Below are 21,792 nucleotides of genomic sequence, written 5' to 3' on the forward strand. Positions count from 1 at the left end.
GACAACGTAGTCTTAGATTGCAAGTCAACGCATTTGCCACAGCAAAGATCTAGTTGTCACCTTTGGGAGGTCAAATAGAGACTATGATGTAACGATTCCCACATTCTACAATGACAAACTACAACTATATTATCATCAGAATAGCTAGCAAGCAATAATGGTGTATATGGAACAGAGATGAAAGCGCTGACATTTTTCATTTTGATTTGGATCACTCAATGATGTTAGTGTTAGATCAAAGCTTTTGAAATTGTAGCAGTGCCTACATTGCCAAGACTTCTATTTATCCCGGTTCATATGGATATATGGGCAAAATCATAGTACACCAGCAAAGAATGTAAAATGACACATATGGATCCACCCCTTCAATAAAATAACTCCCTTTGGAAAAAGACAAGTGTTGATTATGTTGTTGATTATGTGGATACAATTATAAAAAATAGAATCTAAAACAGTATTGATTACATTGATGCAATTATAAAAAATAGAATCTAAAATTTTTTTTTGTCTTTTTTCGAAAATAAAATTTGGAAACATCGATACAAAATCAGGGTTTATATAAGATCAAAAGCTAAGCAAGCCCAGAAAAATTCATCCTGTTTACTTCCTCAACTCCGGCGGCAGCCTCGACCAGCCGGAGCTAGGTTAGGAGAGTGGCGCGGGAGCGCGCTGGCCTCTTCTCTATTTTCTCAACTTAACGCTTCATTTCTCTCTCCTCTCTCTTCTGACCCTCTCCCCTGTTTCCCGACCCGACGACAATTTCTCCGACGACGGCCACGCTCTCTCTCCGCCGACGGCAACGCTCCCTCCAGACGACGGCCTCTTCCGCTCCCTATGGCATTCTCTCCGCTCACTCTCGTGACCTCTGTCTGCCTGAATTCCGCTCTCTCCCGACGACCGATTGGGCTCGGCTTTCTCCGTCCCTCCCGACTGGCGACCGAGAAGCCATCGCTCTACTCTCTCGGCTAATCGTCCATCGATGACTCGCTTCCATGCTCCGTTCAAAGCCGTCTCTCCCGAAAAGCCCTAGATCTGCGACGACAAGCCCCGCTTTTCAGGTTCAATTTTTTCTTTTTGCCGCGTTCTTATGTCCGCATATTTGTTTTGGGTGAAGCTCGCATGTTGTTTGTCAAAATTCCTTGTTTTGCAACAATGTGTGTAGGGATGATTCTTGCAGAATGGAGAAGCAGTCGCTTTGCCCTCTGGTCTAATCTTCAATCGCTTCCACACTCGGCTCGGTTCAAAGCCGTCCCTCCCGGGAAGCCCTAAATCAGTGGCACACCACAATCCGACCAGGCCTCATCATTTCGCTTTGGGTTGTCTTCACTGGTCTCTGGTCTTGTTTAAAATAGAGTCAAATTCTTGTTTAATCGGAACTGGGGGATGGGGAATGGGTTAGAAGCATTAGTTGGCCTCTCTATTATGCATAATGCAATCTTTTGATCAGATTTAATAGTGCGGATGGAGAGTTCCAGATAGCAAATGCGTGAACCTAGTCATCCTTAATCGCTTTTGATTAGTTTACCGGGATGGGTCGTTACGCCTGAAATTAAGAATTATTTGTACTCTGTCTGTTTCATTCTTGTGTTTTCTAGTTGGGTTCACGGTGGTTTTTTTTATTTCTTTTGGTCAATGGGAAAGACTAATTTCTTTTGGCCGGAAGTTTTCTGTTGCGTAATGATGTGATTTCAGTCTACCTTGGTTACTGCTCATTTCCCAGCTTATGTGGGACGTTGACTCTGGATTATTAAAAGAAAGAAAAGGTGCCGTTACTTGTTATCTCGTCCCTGTTAGCTCATGCTGCTTGCTTTAAAGAAAATTAGGAGGAATTTGCCGGTTGACAATGCTAATGAGAGGCTGAGTGACGGTGGCATCCATGGATTAAGATGCCTTAGAATTATCTGGTGGTGATGAGTCTGCAGCAGCATCTGATAAAGCTCATCGCATAAATGGCGAGGGATTACAATTTGAACGTCGACAACTTTGTAGTTCTTTCATTCTGTTCTATTGATGTTAGCTAACTACCTGATTGCTACTTTCCAAGAATTGAATTTGATAAGTCTCATTAACAAATGTGGAGTATTGCGAGTTGTGGCTGTGCAGAAACTCATGTTACTGAAAAAGTGATTCTTCAAAATTATAATGAATGCTTGAGAGATCACATGGGAATTAGCTGTCGCATTCTTGAGTGTTCAATATATCAACCTAACCTACTATGTGGTAAATGATGTGAGATTTACCGAAAAGGATGCAATGATCAATGAGATAGGTTTGATGGTAGTACCAAACTAGTTCAGTGGCTTTTGGAGCAAAATCATCCTCTAAACACTTAGGTTGAATGAATAATCCCTTGACAATGTTAAAACTGATCTTTCAATCATTTTGGAATGGTCTAAATGGTGTCTGGTGATGCTTGTTGCTAGCAAAATGTGATTGAAGGAGCAATTCATTGAGTTGGAGCTCTGAATTTTCTTTGGCTCATGCGGTACAATACGGATGTAATAATGAGAAACTAGGACTAATGTACTAGTGTTTGTTGCAGCTGATGCTTATTGCAGCATTTGTCGCAGCTGCAACTTTTGTGCAGATCTTATGGCATAAGCTAAGGTGCGCACTAACTATTTTCTTCTTCTCCTTTAGGAAACAGAACCCCAATGCATCGGTCTCAAAATGTGCAAATACACATAAGTTGCTTTGCTTGAGGTCACGATCGCATCATTAGGTATTCCCTAAGATTGATGTATGATGTAAGCAGTCTGGTAATGGATATATCAGTAGTGGAATAAAGAGGGATGCAAATGCTCAACCATAGGTCATATCTTGGCGGTGTTTTTCTCGATTATCGGCTTTCTGTTTAGGGGATTTAGTGAAAAATATGTGGATTGTTGGTGTTTTTCTTGGTTGCCAAGAACTAACCAACCAATATTGCAGGATGACACAATGGCTCTCTGGCAATAGCCGAACTCTGCAACTCAAATGCGTCAGTCGTGGCAAGCGGCGACCTGCTTGTGCTGCATCCAATATTCCGGATATATGGCCAGAGCAAAATGTTCTTGGGTCCTGTTGTCACTCTCAATGGATTCGATGACCACATCCTGATTCGAGGACAACATCCTGGTTCCGGAGCTGCTCGAAACTAGAGACAAAGGGAGAGCGTTGGTTGTCAATGGCGGAGGAAGCTTGAGATGCACTCTGGTGAGTGGGGACACGAGACAGTTGGCTTAGAACATGGGATGGGCTGGGATTGTTATGAATGGCCGCATTAGAGACGTGGACAAGATCAATGAGTGTGCGATCGACTTTAGGGCCTTGGCTTCGCATCCCCTGAAATCGAGCAAGAAAGGGGTCGGGGAAAAGCATGTCCCTCTCTAGATTGCCGCGCATTGATTTACAACGGTGATGGTTGTATGCAGATGGCGATGGGATTGTTGTCTCCAACTGAACCGTCTGTATGAATCTTTAAGAGAGCTTTTTTCTGGCGCAACTCAACAAGAAATTGTACTTTGCCAATTTGCAATTTGTTTCCTTCTCATTGATTTCGCATTTGGTAGTGGTCAAAGCCAATGGGCAAGAAATTCCAAGCTTCTTGTTATATGCTGAATGTCGTAAAATACTCCCAATGAGAGCTGGAATAAAACGAAAATGAAGTTTGTCTATATTTGTTCATTTGTACAAATCACGCCGTTTATGTTTTAAATACAAACACCAGCCACATGACATCCTTGAAGGCTTAAAAGAATGCCCCTTTCTCCTAGCAAGTTGCCAAAGTCATTGGATAAAAGAGATGGAAAATAGAAGTGAACGCAGGAGCCTTTTACAGGATCCAAGTATACAAGTTCGGCGACAATGCTCAAAATCCATGAAGTTAATATATAGAATCACTACAGGATACTAAAAGCTATAGCATGAACATCATCTCAGGGCAACACCAAAAGGTCAAAACATGCCCTATAAAATATGAAAATCTTGCAGCAAGGTTCCTAGTTCACTATGGTTAGCCCCAGGAACTGAAACATCCCAAGCAAATAGTGAGAGAACCCCAGTAAAATGGGGATGTATAAGAATTTCTATTAGATTTTGATGTCATCTCCCTGATCCCATCTTCTATGTGGTATAGGCCTCGGTAAAGAAACTTGCTTGATATGTCTCAGCCATGATCTTGCATCATGCACAAGCGCAATGCCGGGAGAGATGCAGAACCATAATCAATTGAAGGCGGTCTGATAGAAATAAGGAATCTTTCAAACAAAGGGGGTCCTTCCTCCCCTCCTACTGTGTCTGTCATAAGCAGTGTTGAATTTGTCAATTAGCTCGTTCATTTTGCTGCAGAAAGGAGAAGAATTATCTGAGTTTCTAAAATGAAGCCTCGCAATGTTGAGAGCAAACCCACGCATTGACAAGTTAATGTCAATCCAGTCATTATCAATTTGTCTGTGCACCATAGAAACTTCTAAGTTATAAAGCCAACAAACCAAAATTAAGCATATTTCACAAAAGAAAGCTCTCGACTTTGCTACTTTCCCCAAAGCTTAGCTGACCCGTACCAAAGGTTTATCATGTTCCAAGGCTTCCTATAAACAGACTAACTTGAAATCTTGTGAAAGAACAAATGCATTGTGTTGCTCGAGGCCAAATATTGGAGAAGGTTTTCCCAACACCATATCTGCTAGAGCAATTCCTAACAAGTAGATTGCACAAAAGTCAAATACTAGGGAGATGTCATCTCAGTCAAATTGTTCCCGATGAAAATTTCAACTTATAGTATATATTCTTCCAGATTCAGCTAATAACTCGCATCATTGGATAAGCTTTCAGGCACATGACTGGTGTGGTTTGATTTATATACACAATCCTCAAGCATTATAACCCAAAAGATGGTCCAGAGCAATATTTTCATCCTAAATCATGACTCCTGGACATACTCAAAATATGTCAAAAGTAAATAATTCAAAAGTTTGTTCATACCTTGAGCAATTGGCGAGCATGGCCAGGTAAGTAATCAACAATGTATCATTGCACTCCTCGAAAGTGAACATCAAAATTATTCAGCGACTTATGTATAAAAAGAAATTTAAAAAGGAAAAAACGAAACCTCAACTTCAGGGCATGTCAAACTAAACAGAATACTTGCCATCAAAAAGTCGTCCTAAAATTTCCCTGATTCAATAGCTGGCAATCTTTCGAGAAGACTAGTTATTTGTCTCAGCAGAGAATTCTCACAAGGAATCTCACCTGCCAGTGCAATCGGTACATACTCTAATTTGTACCCATAGATACACATCTTCTATGCAACAATCCTTTTTACATTGAAGAAACAGAAGCCACATTTCAGAGGATACATAGGACACGGAGATGGCAGCAATTGGTTCGTTTGTTTTCCCATGTGTGCAAGAAATATTCTGGTAGGCCATAAACATGGCTAATGAGTAACTCGTTAGAATACTCGTCATCTCTTTCAAATTACATGCATTCATTCTCCTGTCTTTTTACACATTCTATAGTAGGTGGGCTCTCCAAATTTGCGGACGGAGGCCTCTCAAACTTCTTTAACACCCCCAATTTGATGCAACTGCCATGACTGATGCATTTGAGTCGCAGCTTTGGCTGTTGCCAGAGAAGCCATTGTGTTATCCTGCAATATCGGTTGGTTAGTTCTTGGCAAACAAGAAAACTACCGATAATCCAGATATATTTTTCACTAAATCCCTGAACAAAAAGCCGATAATCGAGAAAAACACCAATGATCCAGATATAGTTTTCACAGAATCTCCTCAGCAGAAAGCTGATAAGATATGGACCTATGGTGGAGCAGTTGCATCCCTCTTTATTGCACCAGTGAAACACCCATCCCCCAGTTCCGATTAAACAAGACCATCAAGGTTTGACTCTATTTTAAACTCCACCGAGCAGAACTCTCAGGCACGCAATTTTTAAATAAATAAAAAATTCTTTCATTTCTAGCAAAGAATCTGATGCTACCAACAAAGCGAAAACCAGCGAGGACCCACGAAAGAGTACAGAAAATATTAAGGAATTCGAATACCGAGAGAAACTAAAGAAGAGATATAACAAAACAGAAAAAGAAAAGAAAAAAAAAAAGGAACGAAGAGGAGGGGCTTACATGCTGAGCTGAGAGGATCGAACAGGACCAGTGAAGAGAACCACCCCTACACATTGTGGCAAAACAATAAATTTTGACAATCAGCAGGCGAGCTTCACCCAAAACATATATGCGGATATAAAAACCAGTAAAAAAAAAACCTGGAAAGCGGGACTTGTCGTCGCAGATTTAGGGCTTCTCAGGAGAGACGGCTTTGAGCAGAGCGGAAAGTGGAAGCGAGTCGTCAATGGAAGATTAGACGAGAGAGCAGAGCCATTGCTTCTCGGCCGCCAGTCGGGAGGGACGGAGAAAGCCGAGCCCAATCGGTCGTCGGGAGAGAGCGGAATTCAGGCAGACAGAGGTCACGAGAGTGAGCGGAGAGAATGCCATCGGGAGGAAGAGGCCGTCGTCTGGAGGGAGCGTTGTCGGAGTGAGCGCTATTTGGGAGAGAAGAGAACGTCGTCATGGAGATAGTGAGAAGTGAGAAGAGAGAAGAGAGAGGAGAGAGAAATGAAGCGCTGAGTTGAGTAGAGAGAGAAGAGGCCATCTCTCGCGGGCTCGGTTTAAAATTGGCTGACACGTGAGCCCCGAAAGACAGATGTCGATCTCTGAATGGTACAGAATAAGGATGGCGTAGTCCTTTGAGGCATCTAACATTTTCGCCCTTCGAAAAAGATAAAAAAATTTAAATTTTATTTTTTATAATTGCATCAACGTAATCAACACTTGTCTTTTTTCCTAAGGGATTTCTTTTGTCAAGACTCCATCCATACAAATCCCATGCAAAAGATAATTGCTTCTGGGTCATCTATCTACGTGAAGTTGACAGTTCCCCCCATACAGGTGGCGGGGACAGGTGTCGCGGCGCCACTCTCCTAACCTAGCTCCGGCTGGTCGAGGCTGCCGTGGAGTTGGGGAAGTAAACAGGATGAATTTTTCTCGGCTTGCTTAGGCCCTCTTTGTTAACGTTCTTTATTTCTGTTTATGAGCAAAATTTATATTTTTTGTTCAGGGAACAAAAAAGAACAAAAACGTGTTTGTTTGCGTTTTTTTCCAAATCTATTTTTTTATTCTAAGAACATATTTGGAACGGAAACAAAAAATAAGAAAAATGTGTTTCTTGTTTTAACAATTTTTAAAAACAAATTTTCTCTCTCCTCTCTTTTTCTTCTCTTTTGTTTCTTCTTTTCTTTTTCTTTTTCTTTTGGCTAGTCGCCGGCCTCGACCATGGTCGACGATCGGCCGTCAAGAGCTAGCGACACCGTTGAGGGTCGACGACCTTGCTCGTGACTGATTTTGTATTGATATTTCCAAATTTTATTTTCAGAAAAAGACAAAAACTTTCTTAGATTCTATTTTTTATAATTGCATCAACATAACCAACACTTTTTTAGATTCTATTTTTTATAATTGTATCAACATAACCAACACTTGCCTTTTTCTGAAGGAAGTTTTTTTTCATTGAGTTCCAAGACCTCTCTCTGCACCCCTTAGAAAAAGAACTCAACGGAAAAATGCCACGTCAGCAATTTGATCAGAATTTATTGCTATTGACACTTAAGTCTTCCATTTTTCTCTAATTTTAGCATTTAATTGTATCTCTCAAGTGTCCACCCAAACCAAATTTTGACAGTTGCAATGTTTGGCACTTTTTTCTTTTGGATTAATATCATGAAAAATCTCAAATTGGTATATCTGTGATAAACTTATCACAAATGAGAAAAAAAAACTAAATTGGCCAAATTTATCTCAAACTAATTTTTGGACTAACGAAAATCTCAAACCGTTATATTTATGACAAATATATCTTTTGTTAAATTAGTTTAATAGTATAAAAACAACAAAACTATTACAATGGCAACAAATGAAAAAGTATAATTCCAAATCAAGTATACCAACCAACTGTTTTTTTTTTTTTTTTTTGGTAAAATATACCAGCCAAGTATTACGTGTCATTCAACTCAATAATTTGATAGTAAAATTTAACGGAAATTAATATATGGTAAATTTATTGCAAGTGTAATAGTTTAGATGAAATTATCAAAGATATATTAATTCGGGATTTTTTATAGTTAAAAAAATAATTTGAGATAAATTTATCATAAATATATTAATTTTGAGTTTTTTGTGGCATTAATCTTTTTTTTATACAAAAAAAGTTAATCAAAAAGTTCAAAGGCCTTTCTCCACTCTATGATGGGATGAGACTGAGGGCTGATGACAGGATCGTCATTGGAATATTTTTAGAGAAAGATGAGTACTATGGGTCCCTGACCCATGGAAAGATTTTAAGATTTTGGACTGTGGGGACCACGGCCCCCTGACCCATAGTACTCATCAATATGATATATTAACGGTGTCCCTGCCTTCTCCCCTCACGCAGCCATGGATTTTACAACCATCGTCTCTATCCTCGTCAATTTCATCCAAGTTAAATTCCAGGGCAAGTTGATTTCGCCCTTCGAAACCCACCCCGTCGCCACTGGCATCGCCATCTGCAGTCTGCTCCTGCATTTCTTATTGCTGCATCTTGCTGAACGGGCACCACCGTCTAGCCGCCGCGCTCCTCCTTGCCATGGAGCATCGCACCTCCTCATCCACTTCGCCGGTTCGATATCGGTGGCTTCGCTCGCGTGGTTGCTGCTCCACGACTCCTCCCACTCCGTCCTCTGGTTGTTCGTGCTGCTCCTGTTGCTTTCCGTGAGTCTATTGCGCGGCCTCATTCAAAAACTTTGGCTTTGGTTTTACAACAAAATCTTTGCCATGATTTTCCTTGCGGTGCCGTCTCGTCTATGGCATGGTGGAAGAGCGCCACCACATTTGCCGCGCCCGATCGTGAATCCACGTTTTATGTTGGAAGTTTGAGCGCCATAGTTGTTCAGAGCGCCGTAGTTATTCGACTGTTCCCTGCTTGGAAAATCTAATTTATATTGTATGACCAATTTAAATCAGCTAGTTTTGTATAAGATGCACCCGGGCCTTTCTTCTGTTTATCTCAGAACATAAGGAGTCCCCAAGCCTTCGGCATCATCGAATTAGCTCCCGACCATAAGAAAGGAGAGCAGGGAACAAGTAAAAACCACCTATGTATCTTCCCTATTCCCAGCCATGAACAGTGATGGACCTTGTAGCGACTAGATCTGTTTAAGCTAAGCTAGCCCTCAAAAGAAATTGTGATCTATTGTTATCGAAGAGATTGAAGATGCCTCAACAATTGTTACGGCACATATGAGGGGTAGTAATTGTTCTTGAGGTTATAGCTTCTGACCTCTTTGAAAGCATTGCTGAGTATTGCAGATTTCCTTATTTTTTTCTGGTGAATCTCTTTGTAGCTCTCTGTTTGGCCAGTGGATGGACTTGTCATTTTACATTCCTTGCTGGTGTGCTATGGTTTTGCTCAATTATCCACATGAACTAGGATAAATTGATGCCTTGGAGACGAGAGCACAGCTTCAATATCAAAAGCTTTGATCTAACAGTAACACTAACATCATTGAGTGATCCAAATCAAAATGAAAGATGTCAGCCTTTTCATCTCAGTCCTGTATACACCATTACTGCTTACTAGCTATTCCGATGATAATATAGTTGTAGTTTGTCATTGAGAACGTGGGAGTCGTTACATCATACAGTCTTCATTTGACCTCTGAGAGGTGACAATTACAAATTTGCTGTGGCAAATGCGTCAATCTGCAATCTAAGGCTACGTTGTCTCACTGGCTGATTGGTTTTTGGCCAGGAGCTTGAATTGTTGCTTCAGTCAGACATTCAAGTTGCTGGGGCCAAGGTGAGAGAAGAATGCTGAAAGAAGATTTTTTTTTTCCTTTTCCCGGGAGGCTTTAATTCAAGATAACTGAATTTTGGTTTACTGTAGGTGTTAGAACCGAACTTTTCCCACTCTTCATGTGCTAAAGAATTTACAGTTCATGTATGCAAAGCTAGACAGAGTATGCAGATGCTTGAGACAAGTCTGCAAACTACAGACATCTGTTTTTTGTATTTGAGGAAATAATTAGACCGGCAAGCTTCCTGACTAGTTGATTCATAATTAAATTCTGCATCTCAATGTTAATATGTTGATATATGACAGAGCACCCAAGTCTTGCACTTCAAAAATATGATATTTATCTGCTTTTGCTGCAGAGAACCACAATCTTGGATGTCGACTGTAGCATCGAGTACAATTGACTTGCATAAGAACGCAAGTTCAAGCATCAAACAGAAAGGTGTTCTCCTGACCCCCAAATTCTTTTCATCTTGGTAAGTGCCTCCCCAACTCTGCAACTATGTGCACTTCCCTTGCGGCTTTTGGAGACCAGCATCGCATGTCTTTTCTTGAGTACCTCCAGTTATGTGCTTGTTCTTTCCACTTTTTTCCTGCAGAAGTGCAGTTTTTTTCATCTAGTTCAGCAATAGCGGGGATTTCAGGTATTTCCACTATTCCAGCAACCTGGATTAAATTTTGTTTGGTATTAGCGCATTTTCTGTTGATTATTAAAAAATGTTTGGTTTGTGGAGGATGAGTCGATATATATGATGTTCAAAAAGGAATATGGCTATTCACCACATTACATGGCAGCATCTTGTATCCATTTGTTGGCTGAAGTCTGTTTAGTAAGAGAGCACTTTTGTGATGAAAGCGCGTTGTGGGTTAAACACATTTGATATGAGTAATCAATGGGCAAGGAATTCATCGGAGTTCTAAGCGCCCAGAATTGGGTCCCTTATCATCTTGCGAAGGTCACATTAGTACTCACTGGTATCATCTTTGATGAATAAAGCATAAAATGTGAGTTGATGGAAGTTAATGACAATCTTTTACTGTAGTTGAACCTGCAAAATTTACCACAGATGCTGCATAGGAAGCACAGTTTGGTAGATCTAATACAAGCATCAGTTTGTGGTAGATCTAATACAAGCATGGTTCAGTCCCTTCTGCATTCCATAGTCAAGGGTGAGTCCCATGCATCAGTTTGTGGATCGCGGTCTCACACACTAATCCCTACAGATTCCTGTAGGAGGACCAAATCATATTGATTTTAATTTTCATGCAGGTTCCTTCACCATTTGATATGAACTTGGAAGTTGATCTTCTTCTCAGGTTTATAAAAGCCAGAATGCTTATTGTGGAAAACGATTCCCAAGAGAGTTATCATGATACTAAGTCAAATAATGAAGCTAAGTACATGATCTACAGAAGAACTTAAGACTGCAGGACCGTCAAATGCTTATGCTAATTCAGTAGAAGATACTTAAAAATTGTAACCTTTAACTGGAGTGCAAATGTTTCTGAAGAGACTGAAAATACTTCGACAATCATTACGACAAGGAGGATGGGGAGATGTTTCGTTGTTTGTTTCAAGGTTACCGAAGATACTACTAGACGAAAACATTTGGAAGATTTTTCTTTACTGAAAAGAGAAATAGAGGCACGTTAATGAAAAATGGCGCTTTTACTAGCATTTTCAGATATTAACTCTTTATTATCACATTGCCACGTGTCAAATGTTGTCATATGATCATTTCTAGTTGCCAAAATAAAGTTATGAACTAGGATAAATAGATGCCTTGGAGACACGAGCACAGCTGCAATATAGAAGCTTTGTTCTATCGTCACAGAGTTATCCATATCAAAATGAAAAATGTCAGTTTTTTCATCCCTGCCCCATATGCATGGGTACTGCTTACTAGCTATTCTGATGATAATTTTTTTTCAGTTTGTCATTGCAGAATGACAAGAGTGGTTACATCATATAGTCAGCACTTTATGTCTTAGAGGTGACAACTAGATCTTTGTTGCTGCGAATGCATCAACTTGCTTCAGCAAATAAGATTTATAAAGGCAGAGACTTCTTTGTGATGTATCCTGTACGTATCTGGAAGCTCTTGGATCTGAGTAATGCTATCTAAGACTATGTTGTCTCACTGGCTGATTGGTTTTTGGCAGGAGCTAGAATTGTGGCTTCAGTCTGAGATTCAAGTTGCCAGGGCCAAGGTGAGAAAAGAAGGCTGAAATATAGATTTCTTTTTTGGGAGGCTTTAGTTTAATATAACTGACTTTTGGTAGACTGCAGATGTTAGAACTGAACTTTCCCCCATCTTCATGTGCTGGAAAAGAATTTTTACAGGTCATGAATGCAAAGCCATACAGATAGTAAGCAAAAGCTTGAGACTAGTCCGTACAAACTACTCACATCTGATATTCATTTTTTGAGGAAATAATAAGACCGGCTAGCTGCTGACAAGTTGATTCATAATCAAATTATGCATCCTTATGTTAGTATTCCAACTCATGACATAGAGCACACAAGTCTTACACTCAAAAATATGATATTTATCTGCTTTGCTGCAGAGAATAACAATCTCAGATGTTGAGTGTCAGCAGTGATTCCCTGTAAGTTGACACAACAAACAGGAAGGTGGTCTCCTGCCTCCCCAATTCTTTTCTTCTCGACAAGTGACTCCCCAACTCTGCAACTACATGCGCTTTGGTTGCATCTTTTTGAGACCGGCATTGCACATCTTTTTTTTAGTACCCTCAGTTGTGTGCTTGCTCTCCTCTTTTTTTCCTGCAGAGTTGCAATTGTTTCATCTAGTTCAGCCATAGCAGTGTCTTCAGGTACTCCCAATATTCCAGCAACCTGTATTTGGTACTAGCAAGTTTTCTGTTAATTATTACTTATTGTGGAGGATGAGTCTATATATATGATGTTAAAAAGGAACAAGGCTATTCACCACAGCAAATGGCACTGGCAGCATCTTGTATCCATTAGATGGCTAAAATCTGTTCAGTAATTCTGGGATGAAAATGCACCATGGGTAAAACGCAATTGATATGAGTAATCAATGAGCAAGGGCATTCATTGCAGTCATACGCACCCAGATTCAGGTCCCTTATCTTCTCGCAAAGGTCACAATTTTACTCACTGGTATCATCTTTGATGAACGAAGCATAGAGTGTGAGTTGCTGGAAGCTAATGGAAATCTTTTACTGTAATGGAAGGAAATCTGTGACTATTAAGATTGCAAGGCACACCACTTTAAAAGTCAAACCTGAAAATTTTACCACAGACACTGCATAGGAAGCACGGTGCAGTAGATCTAAATTAAGAAAGAGTATATGGTCATGGAGGTAATGTTTCAAAGTGAATCTATCAAAAGTGCATGGAATCTTGAAGTTGCAGTATCATTCTGTGCAGTGAAAGACAGAGCGTCGACACTCTTCACAACATATGTCAACAGCGCTCCTTCCTGATATGAGAAGGAAAAAGGATGTGCGGGTGAACAGGTTGTTGCATAACTGAGGGCAATTCAGCACATGATTTATGGAGCAGGAAAGATCAGCTCTGCTCCAGCCAGCGATAGGCTAAACATTTGATGCATTCATAACAAGCCTTGCACGGACCAGCCTTCATGTGACAGTTCCAGCAGCCGAGGGTGATCATGCAGTGCAGAAAGCAGAGGCAACCAAGACAACCATTGACCTTTGCATCCGATTCTGTTTTAGAGCTTCATGTAGAAGACCGGTGGATTCTGAAGGTCGAAATGGTAAAAAACCGAGTCGCTAGTGCCTCCAGATCTTGCGAACATAGAGTTAAAGCCATGCGTGCAATCCATGTCAAGGCTGAATTTGCATTTGTCGCAGTCAGAAACCATGGTAAGCAAATAAGCATTACATTTAGCTCCTCCATTTGATCGAAAACAAGAGAGAGAGGGTCATCTCTGGGGGAGACTCGGTGCAAGTTTTGTGGAGAAAGAATATGCACGCATAGCATCCATAGACCTGCCCCAAGATTGCTTGCTCGCAGGCTTTGCATTTGATTCTACATTTCATCTTGAGATGATGGAATGTGAGGGGATGCTCTTGAGCATTTGTTGGATGGCCACGTTCTGAGAATCCTCATTAGGAGGACAAGCAATATTGGGCTGTGCAGTAACAATTGACTGATCCGACTGGCAAGAGAAGGTTTTCATGTATAAATGCTGTCGCGACCTAACCTCAGTGCAGTAACTGATATTCCAAGCAAGTACGACCTTCCACTCAGGTTCCAGAGATTCAATGCATGATCACCGAGGCAAATTAAGAAACCCAAAGGCGTTGTGAATGGAGTTATAGTTGCTGAGTGATATCAACGCGAAGCAAATGGGGTGAAATGAGATGTACCTCAACTCCCGCATTATCTGATGTTGTATTTCAGTGCTAATTTGTAATATATATATAATTGATGCTTTAATGCAATGGTTTATAAAACTGTCGTGGCCGGTGAAAAGTTTCATTTCATGTTCATTTATAATTAGCCGCAATGATAATATAATTTTCCATGAATTAACTAACAAATGAAACTCCAAACATTGTATAATGTCATAAAGGTGCATTCACCTTCGGTTTGTCTATAAATTTACTACAAAGTTCTTATCCAACTTACTATAAAGTAACTTACTTAAGACGATATTGAGATAATAGTTTTGTAAATTGCTAAAATGGATGTAACTTGACATAACTTAATAGTCTATAAAACTAACTTCACTTTATATGTAATGTTTAAATTTGCTATTAAATACAATACGTAACAATGGTACCAATGGTATGAGCCAAATCTACTTTTTTCTAGCTATCGGTTTATCCATAAATGTGCAAGTTCTGCAGCAATCTTGAATTCCACATTATCAAAAGAGAGTTACATACAATACAATGGTCCGTAAGTTATGTCGATAAGGTTCACCAAAGTAGTAGTTACCATTAAACTTGCAATGTTTATTATCTTTGAATAAAACTCGATTTCATTTTCAAAAATTAAATATTTGTCTGCATTTTTACCCTTGAAAACAAATTATAGAATGAAGTTGTTATAGACCTAGTTCACATATACAAGCTACGACTTTAGCCAGTCAAACTGAATTTAACTGAATTTAGATCCACAGGTCAAAAGTCCGCGTTTATATAAACTATGAAGACTAAGACCCAGGAGAATATTTTTGCAAAGAACAAACAAAATAGGGAGGTACTCTTTCGAGGAATTGAAAGTAAAACTGTCCAAATGATAGAATGAACTACGTTTGGAAAAAGAAAAACCAGAGTTTTGTAGAGCTCATATCAAAAGGTTATTGGAAGCCATTCTATTCTAACTTAACTTTGCTAGGAGCTGTAATAGTCAGATTGTGAACCAAATTATAGTAGTACAATTGCTTTTGCTGCTATAGTCATCGGTAGCAAAAAAGCCATGGCAAGATCAGGAGGCACGTTACATACTTCAAAACACCAACTTACTTGAAACAAGTAAATTGCGACGAATATTAGAACGCCTAGATCAAATTATTCCCTCCATTCATCAGGAAATGGAAGGCAAGAGGAGAATCAGAAACGCTATGTGGCCATAGCAAAACTAATTGCAAGATAACAAGTTAACAAGGAACATGCAAGAGCAATTTAGCATAGATATTGCAGTACTTTCAGCTCGTTTCGGGAAACGAAACACATTACAGAGAACGCGAAGCATCCCGGAACATCTCTTTCTCTTTTGTTTTTTGCACTGCATAATCTGAATAATCATAATTTACGCTTAATTACGAAAATTCCTCCATTTAGATAAATAAAAGCCGTTGCTACCAAATAGAATTAATCAGTCTTGTCGAATTTTCCCCAGCGTTTATGGAGCGAAAGCCCCCCTTTGTTTCCTCTCTTTTTCTCGGTTTCTCCGAACTTTGTTCTGTTTTTCTTTCTTTTCTTTTCTTTTTTGCTCTTCTTGGCCAGACACTGATTTCTCTCTTTCTTTCTGCTCTTGTAATTTCCCTTGCGATGAAGCAAGACTAAAGAAAGGGCTAAAACGAGACACTCGGGCTTGGTCTTGGGCCTAGGCTTAATTTTTTGCTCTTAATTATTATTTTTTACAAGCCTATTTATTGTAACTTTAATAAGTGTTGGATACCGTAAGTGCCAAAACTTAGCACGGATGAATATTTAAGTGTCAAAAACTTTCAAAATGTACACTTAAGTACTAAAAATGAAGAAGAAATGAACAATTAAGTGCTAACGACGAGAATTTCTTTCCAAACCACTGACATGGCATTTTTAGGAGATATTTTTTTACTAACGTGGCAATTATTTTAAAAACAATTATCCACGTGGCACAAACGTGGTTATATAAGCCCCAAAATGACGTCGTTTTTCCCTCAAATTTGATTTGTAAATTGTCACGGATTAAAATTCGGGTGCACCACCTAGGGTTTAGGTTAATGGACTACTAAGTTTTAAACTTAGCTCGGGCTCTCTCAAGCTCATATCAATTCACGACTTAGGTTCAAGTTTTTAGCATGCAAATGGATTTTATCTAGGAGTCGCCACTAATCAATTTATGATAGGTCGATTAAACACCTAAGTAAAATAATTTGAGGATTATTTTACTTCTACGAACCAAATACTAAGGGTACGGGGGACTTGGTTACACTACATTGCTCTAATGCCCTTTCAATACCATTTCTTTTTAATTTTAAAAAAAAAAATTTGCATGCAACTGATTTATTTTAACCTAACTTACTATCATGTAAGTATGGTGACCACACGGATGCTCATCCACTGTTAAACATTCAAATAAAATAAATAAATAAATAAATTGCATCAAACAAAGCAATCAATCAATTTTTTTTTAGTCTTCTTGAAATTAGAAATTTTTTATAAAACATGCATTTTAACTACATGACCTGATTTTACTAATAAACAAATTATAGTTAAATTATCCTATTATGCAAATTAATTAACATGCACCTAATATTTTTGTATTTTGAAATTTGGAATTAATAAAAATCCTAATTAAACTATCTAAAAAAATGAATAATTTTCTAATTTATTTTAGAGATTAATTTGACTTAAACCTATCCTATTTTAAAAAACTATTTTTAGAAAAATGAGATAATTAAAATGTGCAAACATCGTCTAAAACCCTATTTATATAAATAAATTATCTAAGTCCAACCCTAACCTATTTCAAAAATTATCTAAAAATGCACTCCTAAAAAAATTCTAATTTACTAAACCTACATATCTAATTTACTAAATCGACATGCTTTGATGTAAAATTTGATTTTTTTATTTTTATATTTTTAGTGTTTTTCCGAGACAAGCAAATGTCGAATAAACTAATCAAAATATTTAACAAATAAAGGATTAAAATAATCAAAAAAATAACATGTTGTCTCACAAGTCAAATTAACGATTACTCTAATCTAAACATCACACAGAGAATTCAAAATAATTAAAAATCTTATTCGAAATCTTACAGATCAAATTAATAATTATAATGATTTAACAATTAAAATTCTACAAAAATGCCCAAAAATTAATGTAACTAAAAAAAATGATCCAACGTCTTACGGATCAAATTAATAATTATAATAATTTGGACAAAATCCTCGGATAATATCAGAATATGCATAAAATGAAAATCACATTCCTGTACAATAATATTGAAAATAAAAATAAACTAAAATACCATGAAATAAAAAATATATATATACAAATAACAAAAGCCACCTGAAGGGGGACTTGGAAAGAGGGAGCAACGGCGCCGATCAGTGAGGGGCGGAGCACGGCGGAGGGCAGGCGGGAAGTGCGGCGGCGTCGGACTCCGGTGGCGGGGAAGCGGACGAGCGGAGGTGGTGCAGTGGCGCGGCGTCGGCGAGGGCAGGAGCGCGGTCGTCGGGTGCGGAGGAGTCGGGCGCTGCTGCGTCGGCGACAGAGGAGGAAAACGGCGAGCGGGCTGCTACTCGGCAGAACTCGAAACTTCGGTGAGGAACAGCGGCAGCAAGCAATTTCAGGTGCAGGCGGCGTGCAGAGGGCTGATCGCGGCGAAGCGGGTGTAGCAGGAGCAGCAAGCAGCGGTGGCGGAGACGCAGGTTGATGGCGTCGCGGTGGTGTTCGGGACGTCAGGCGCTGGGTGCGGCGAGCTGCTCGTGGAGGTCCTACAGGCGGCGGTGGCGCGGTGAGCAAAGGGGGTCGAGCGCTGGAGGGCAGCGGCGGCGAGCAGTGGCGTCGCTGGGAGCTGATCTGCCGGCGTCGTTGGCGGTGCTGTGCGTCGGGGGTGAGTCCGGCGGAGGTGATGCTGATGCGTAGACGGCCGGTGCGGAGGAAGGCAAGCGGAGGCTCGGCTGCTGCGGGCGGGCACCGGGCGGTCGCGGACGGCTGGCGGAGCGGCGGCAGTGGTCGGCGCGAACGGGGAAACCGGCGGACGCCGGCGAGGAGTCTACGAAGAAGAGGAACAGTCCTCTTCTTTTTTTTTTTTTTCTCTCTCCTCCCTGTCTATTCACACGTCTCTCTCACTGTACTCACGTCTCCTTCACTCTTTCTTTTTAACTTTCCCTCTTCCCCAACGAAAGAAGGGAGAAAGAAAACAAATTCTCTTTCTTTTATTTTTTGTGCATGAATTTCTCTCCAATTTTTGCTCTGAAATTTTTTCGAAAATCGCCCCCTCTGCACGAAAATTATGTCTCTCTTTTATAGTGATTTTCAGACAGCCGCTTTCCATGGCAACTTTCGAGTTTCCATCTTCTGTTGCATTAAATCAAACCTGCAAATCGGAGTTTGATTTCGCAATCAGTTCGATTTTGCTTGGTTCCTTTCCATTTTATAGAAATCTTTGCCACTTATTCACCTGATTTTTCAATTGTTTCTGCATTTATCAAAATCTGAATACTCATTAGAATTTCAAATTTCCATATGTATAATAAATCAAATTAATTTTCCATTTTTTTTCATTTTTTTTTGTTTTGATGCATTTTTTAGGGTTAATTTTTTTTTTTTTTTTGGTAAAGATTTTAGGGGTTAAAATTAATCCCTACTTTTTATGCAAAAAATCAATGACTGGATCGCCAAAATTTAGGTGTTAACATAAATTAAATATTAATTAAATTAAATTAAAATGATGTGGCATTTCCTTAAAAAAAAAAATTATCCACGTGACACTAATGTGACTAAATAGCCCAAAACGACGTTGTTTTGGTCCAAATTTGATTTAATTAATATAAATTTTAATTAAAATAAATTTAAGAACTAAAATTATTATTAAAAAAAAAAAGGGAACAAGGGAGGCCCTTGCTGTCACTACCCCACCATTGCCGAAAAGGGTTGACAATTGTAGGGCAAGGGTCGATTGGCCCTCACCTACGGTCAGCCAAGGTCGCGCAACTTGGCCGAGGCCCGATGACCCCTACCGACCATCGCCCCACCGTTGCTGACCCTTTATGACGATGGTGGGGCAATGGCGGCGAGAGCTGTAGAGACCCTCGCTAATTTGCTGCCCCTATTATCTCTCTCTCTCTCTTTTTTAAGGTTTTTTAATTTAATTTAATTAATATTTATATTAAAAATAATATTTGGGGCAGAATGATGTTGTTTTGAGACAAGCATTGAGACATTCTTATGAGTGATGTAGACCAGTTTTATTATTGAAATAATGCCACATTGAAAATTCAACAACGTTGAAATTGTCACTTAACTATACATTTTGAAAATTTTGGTACTTAAGTGTCTACCATGCCAAATTTTAACACTTGGATGTACTTTTGCCCAACATTAATCACTGAGATAAATCTTTTGGGTTATTACGCAATGATGCAAACTATGCTAGGGGTGAGGATAGGTCACTAGGGGAAAAATTGTTGGCTAGATCAAGGCCTCTTTAATGGGAAAAATATCATAAAAGTTTTAAATATATTACATTTGTGTCAATCTAATCTTAACCTTTTAATTGCAACAATTTAGTCATAAACTTTTGATCTAGTGCTAATTCAATCTTTCGGACTAATTTTGATAAAAAATTACTTACATAGACATCGACTATCCAACGTGGTACAACCAGCGCTAGCATAGAATATTTCAATAATATTTTAATATTTTTCAATTTTATTATTATTTTTCATCTCTCTCTTTATTTTATTTTTTTGCCCATTTCTTCTTCCTTTTGCCAATAATCAGCCTCCAGCCCCACTTGGATGAGGGTTGCTGTTGCCCACCATAGGTGAGGCCTGACCAGGCAAGAGCGATCCTTGGCGAGGCTGCCTTGGCCTGGGGGAGGGAAGACCTCGCTCTTGCCCTCATCCTTGTCAAGGCCAGATTTGGTGAGGCCAACCCAACTTGGGCATTGCCTATGTATGGCAAAAGGAAGAAGAAAGGAAAACAATTAGAAAAAATCGAAAAAAATTAAATAATTATTATAAAATTTTCCATGACTATCCACATGAGCAAGATCTGGCCAAAATTAATCAGAATGACTAAATTAGCATAATGATAAGGTTTAATATTAAATTTGCACAAATACAATAGGCTTATGGCTTTTTTTTTTTTACACTTTTCTCCCATTCTAATATAACCAAATAAAAAATAAATCGGACAATTCAAGGCCTTCATCCACTCCATGGCATGGTGAGGGGTGAGGGTAGGGACATCATTTGATATTTGTTTTTTCACGGAAAGTGGCACGGACGTCAATCTGATACTCTTCCTTTTGAACCTTTGGTTGACATCAATCTGATGCTCTTTCTTTGAACCTTTGGTTGCTTCCGAACCATCGGTTTAAAGAGTATCAGACAGCAAGCTTCCGAACCATTGGTTCAAAAGGAGTATCAGACTGCGAAAGGGTTTCCAAAGGTTCAAAAGAAAGAGTATCAAATTGATGTCCGAGGTGGATCACCAGGGGAATAGAAAGTATAAATGACGTCCCTGTCTTTTCATCCCTCACCACGCCATGGATCTTACCTCTATCATCTCTATCCTGGTCAACATCATCCAAGTGGATTACCAGGGAAGTTGATTTCACCCTTCGAAATCCACCTGGTTGCCACCCGCATCGCCATCTCAGCCTGCTCCTACATTTCTTTTTCGGGCATGTCGCTAATCGGGCGCCACTGTCCAGCGGCCGTGCTCCTTCTTGTGATGGAGCAATGCACCTCCTCTTCCACTTCACCGGTTTGACATCGGTGTTTTCGCTCGCGTGGTTGCTGCTCCACGACTGCTTCCACTCCGTCCTATGGTTCATGCTGTTCCTGTTGCTTTCTGTGAATCTATTGCACGGCCCCATTCAAAAACTGTCTGTGGTTTTACCGCAAACTCGTTCTCATGATTATCCGTGGGGCGTGGTCTCATGTATGGCGTGGTGGAAGAGCGTGGCCACTTTTGCCGTGCGCGGTCGTGGATCTGCATTTCAGGCGGGAAATCTGAGTGCCTTGATCGTTCTGCTGTTCCTTGCTTGGAAAAACTAGTTAGACCACGTTAAAACAAGTGATTAGTACTTCAGGAAACTCTGCTAGTTTTGTAGAAGAGGCGCTTGGGGCTTTCTTCTCTTTATCTGAAGCTAAAAGGAGTTCCCAAGAGTTAGCATCAAATTATCTCCCGACGATAATAAGAAAGGAGAACAGGGAACAAGTATAAAACCACCTGTGTCTTTCCAAGTCCTAGCCTTGAATGGTCACGCACCTTGGAGCAACTAAATCTGATTAAGATAGGCTAAGCCCTCAAAAGGAATTGTAATCTTTTGTTATCGAAGAGATCGAAGATAACCTCAACAATTGTTACTAGGAGAAGAATGGTTGATTCTAGTAGCTATATTAAGTAATGTTATTTTTGACGTTGAAGCTTCTGATCTCTTTGAAAACAAATTGTGAGTGTTACAGATTTCCTTCTTTTTTTTTGGTGAATTTCTTGG

General features: G+C 39.6%; 3 long non-coding RNA genes across 6 annotated transcripts; 2 read left to right on the forward strand and 1 right to left on the reverse strand.

The window, feature by feature from the left end:
- The first annotated feature begins 631 nt into the window (after positions 1-631).
- LOC108956274 lies at positions 632-3,641 on the forward strand. 2 transcript variants are annotated; one of them, XR_005550382.1, is made up of 3 exons: positions 632-1,058; positions 1,163-2,722; positions 2,932-3,641. It is a non-coding gene; the product is annotated as an uncharacterized LOC108956274 (long non-coding RNA). The 2 variants fall into 2 exon arrangements; XR_001982414.2 differs by having other exon boundaries at positions 1,163-2,607.
- A 454-nt stretch (positions 3,642-4,095) lies between these two features.
- Positions 4,096-6,598, reverse strand: LOC104425917. 2 transcript variants are annotated; one of them, XR_005550460.1, is made up of 3 exons: positions 6,122-6,598; positions 4,966-5,632; positions 4,096-4,323 (listed from the first exon to the last, which is right to left on the reverse strand). It is a non-coding gene; the product is annotated as an uncharacterized LOC104425917 (long non-coding RNA). The 2 variants fall into 2 exon arrangements; XR_005550461.1 differs by lacking the exon at positions 4,096-4,323 and having other exon boundaries at positions 4,723-5,632.
- Positions 6,599-10,704: 4,106 nt separating this feature from the next.
- On the forward strand, positions 10,705-14,346 carry LOC108958938. Of its 2 annotated transcripts, XR_005550558.1 has the most exons (4): positions 10,705-11,968; positions 12,048-12,095; positions 12,453-12,719; positions 13,300-14,346. It is a non-coding gene; the product is annotated as an uncharacterized LOC108958938 (long non-coding RNA). The 2 variants fall into 2 exon arrangements; XR_005550557.1 differs by having other exon boundaries at positions 12,453-14,346.
- Positions 14,347-21,792: the final 7,446 nt, after the last annotated feature.

The sequence above is a fragment of the Eucalyptus grandis genome, chromosome 4, assembly GCF_016545825.1.
Source record: "Eucalyptus grandis isolate ANBG69807.140 chromosome 4, ASM1654582v1, whole genome shotgun sequence".
Lineage (NCBI taxonomy): Eukaryota > Viridiplantae > Streptophyta > Magnoliopsida > Myrtales > Myrtaceae > Eucalyptus > Eucalyptus grandis.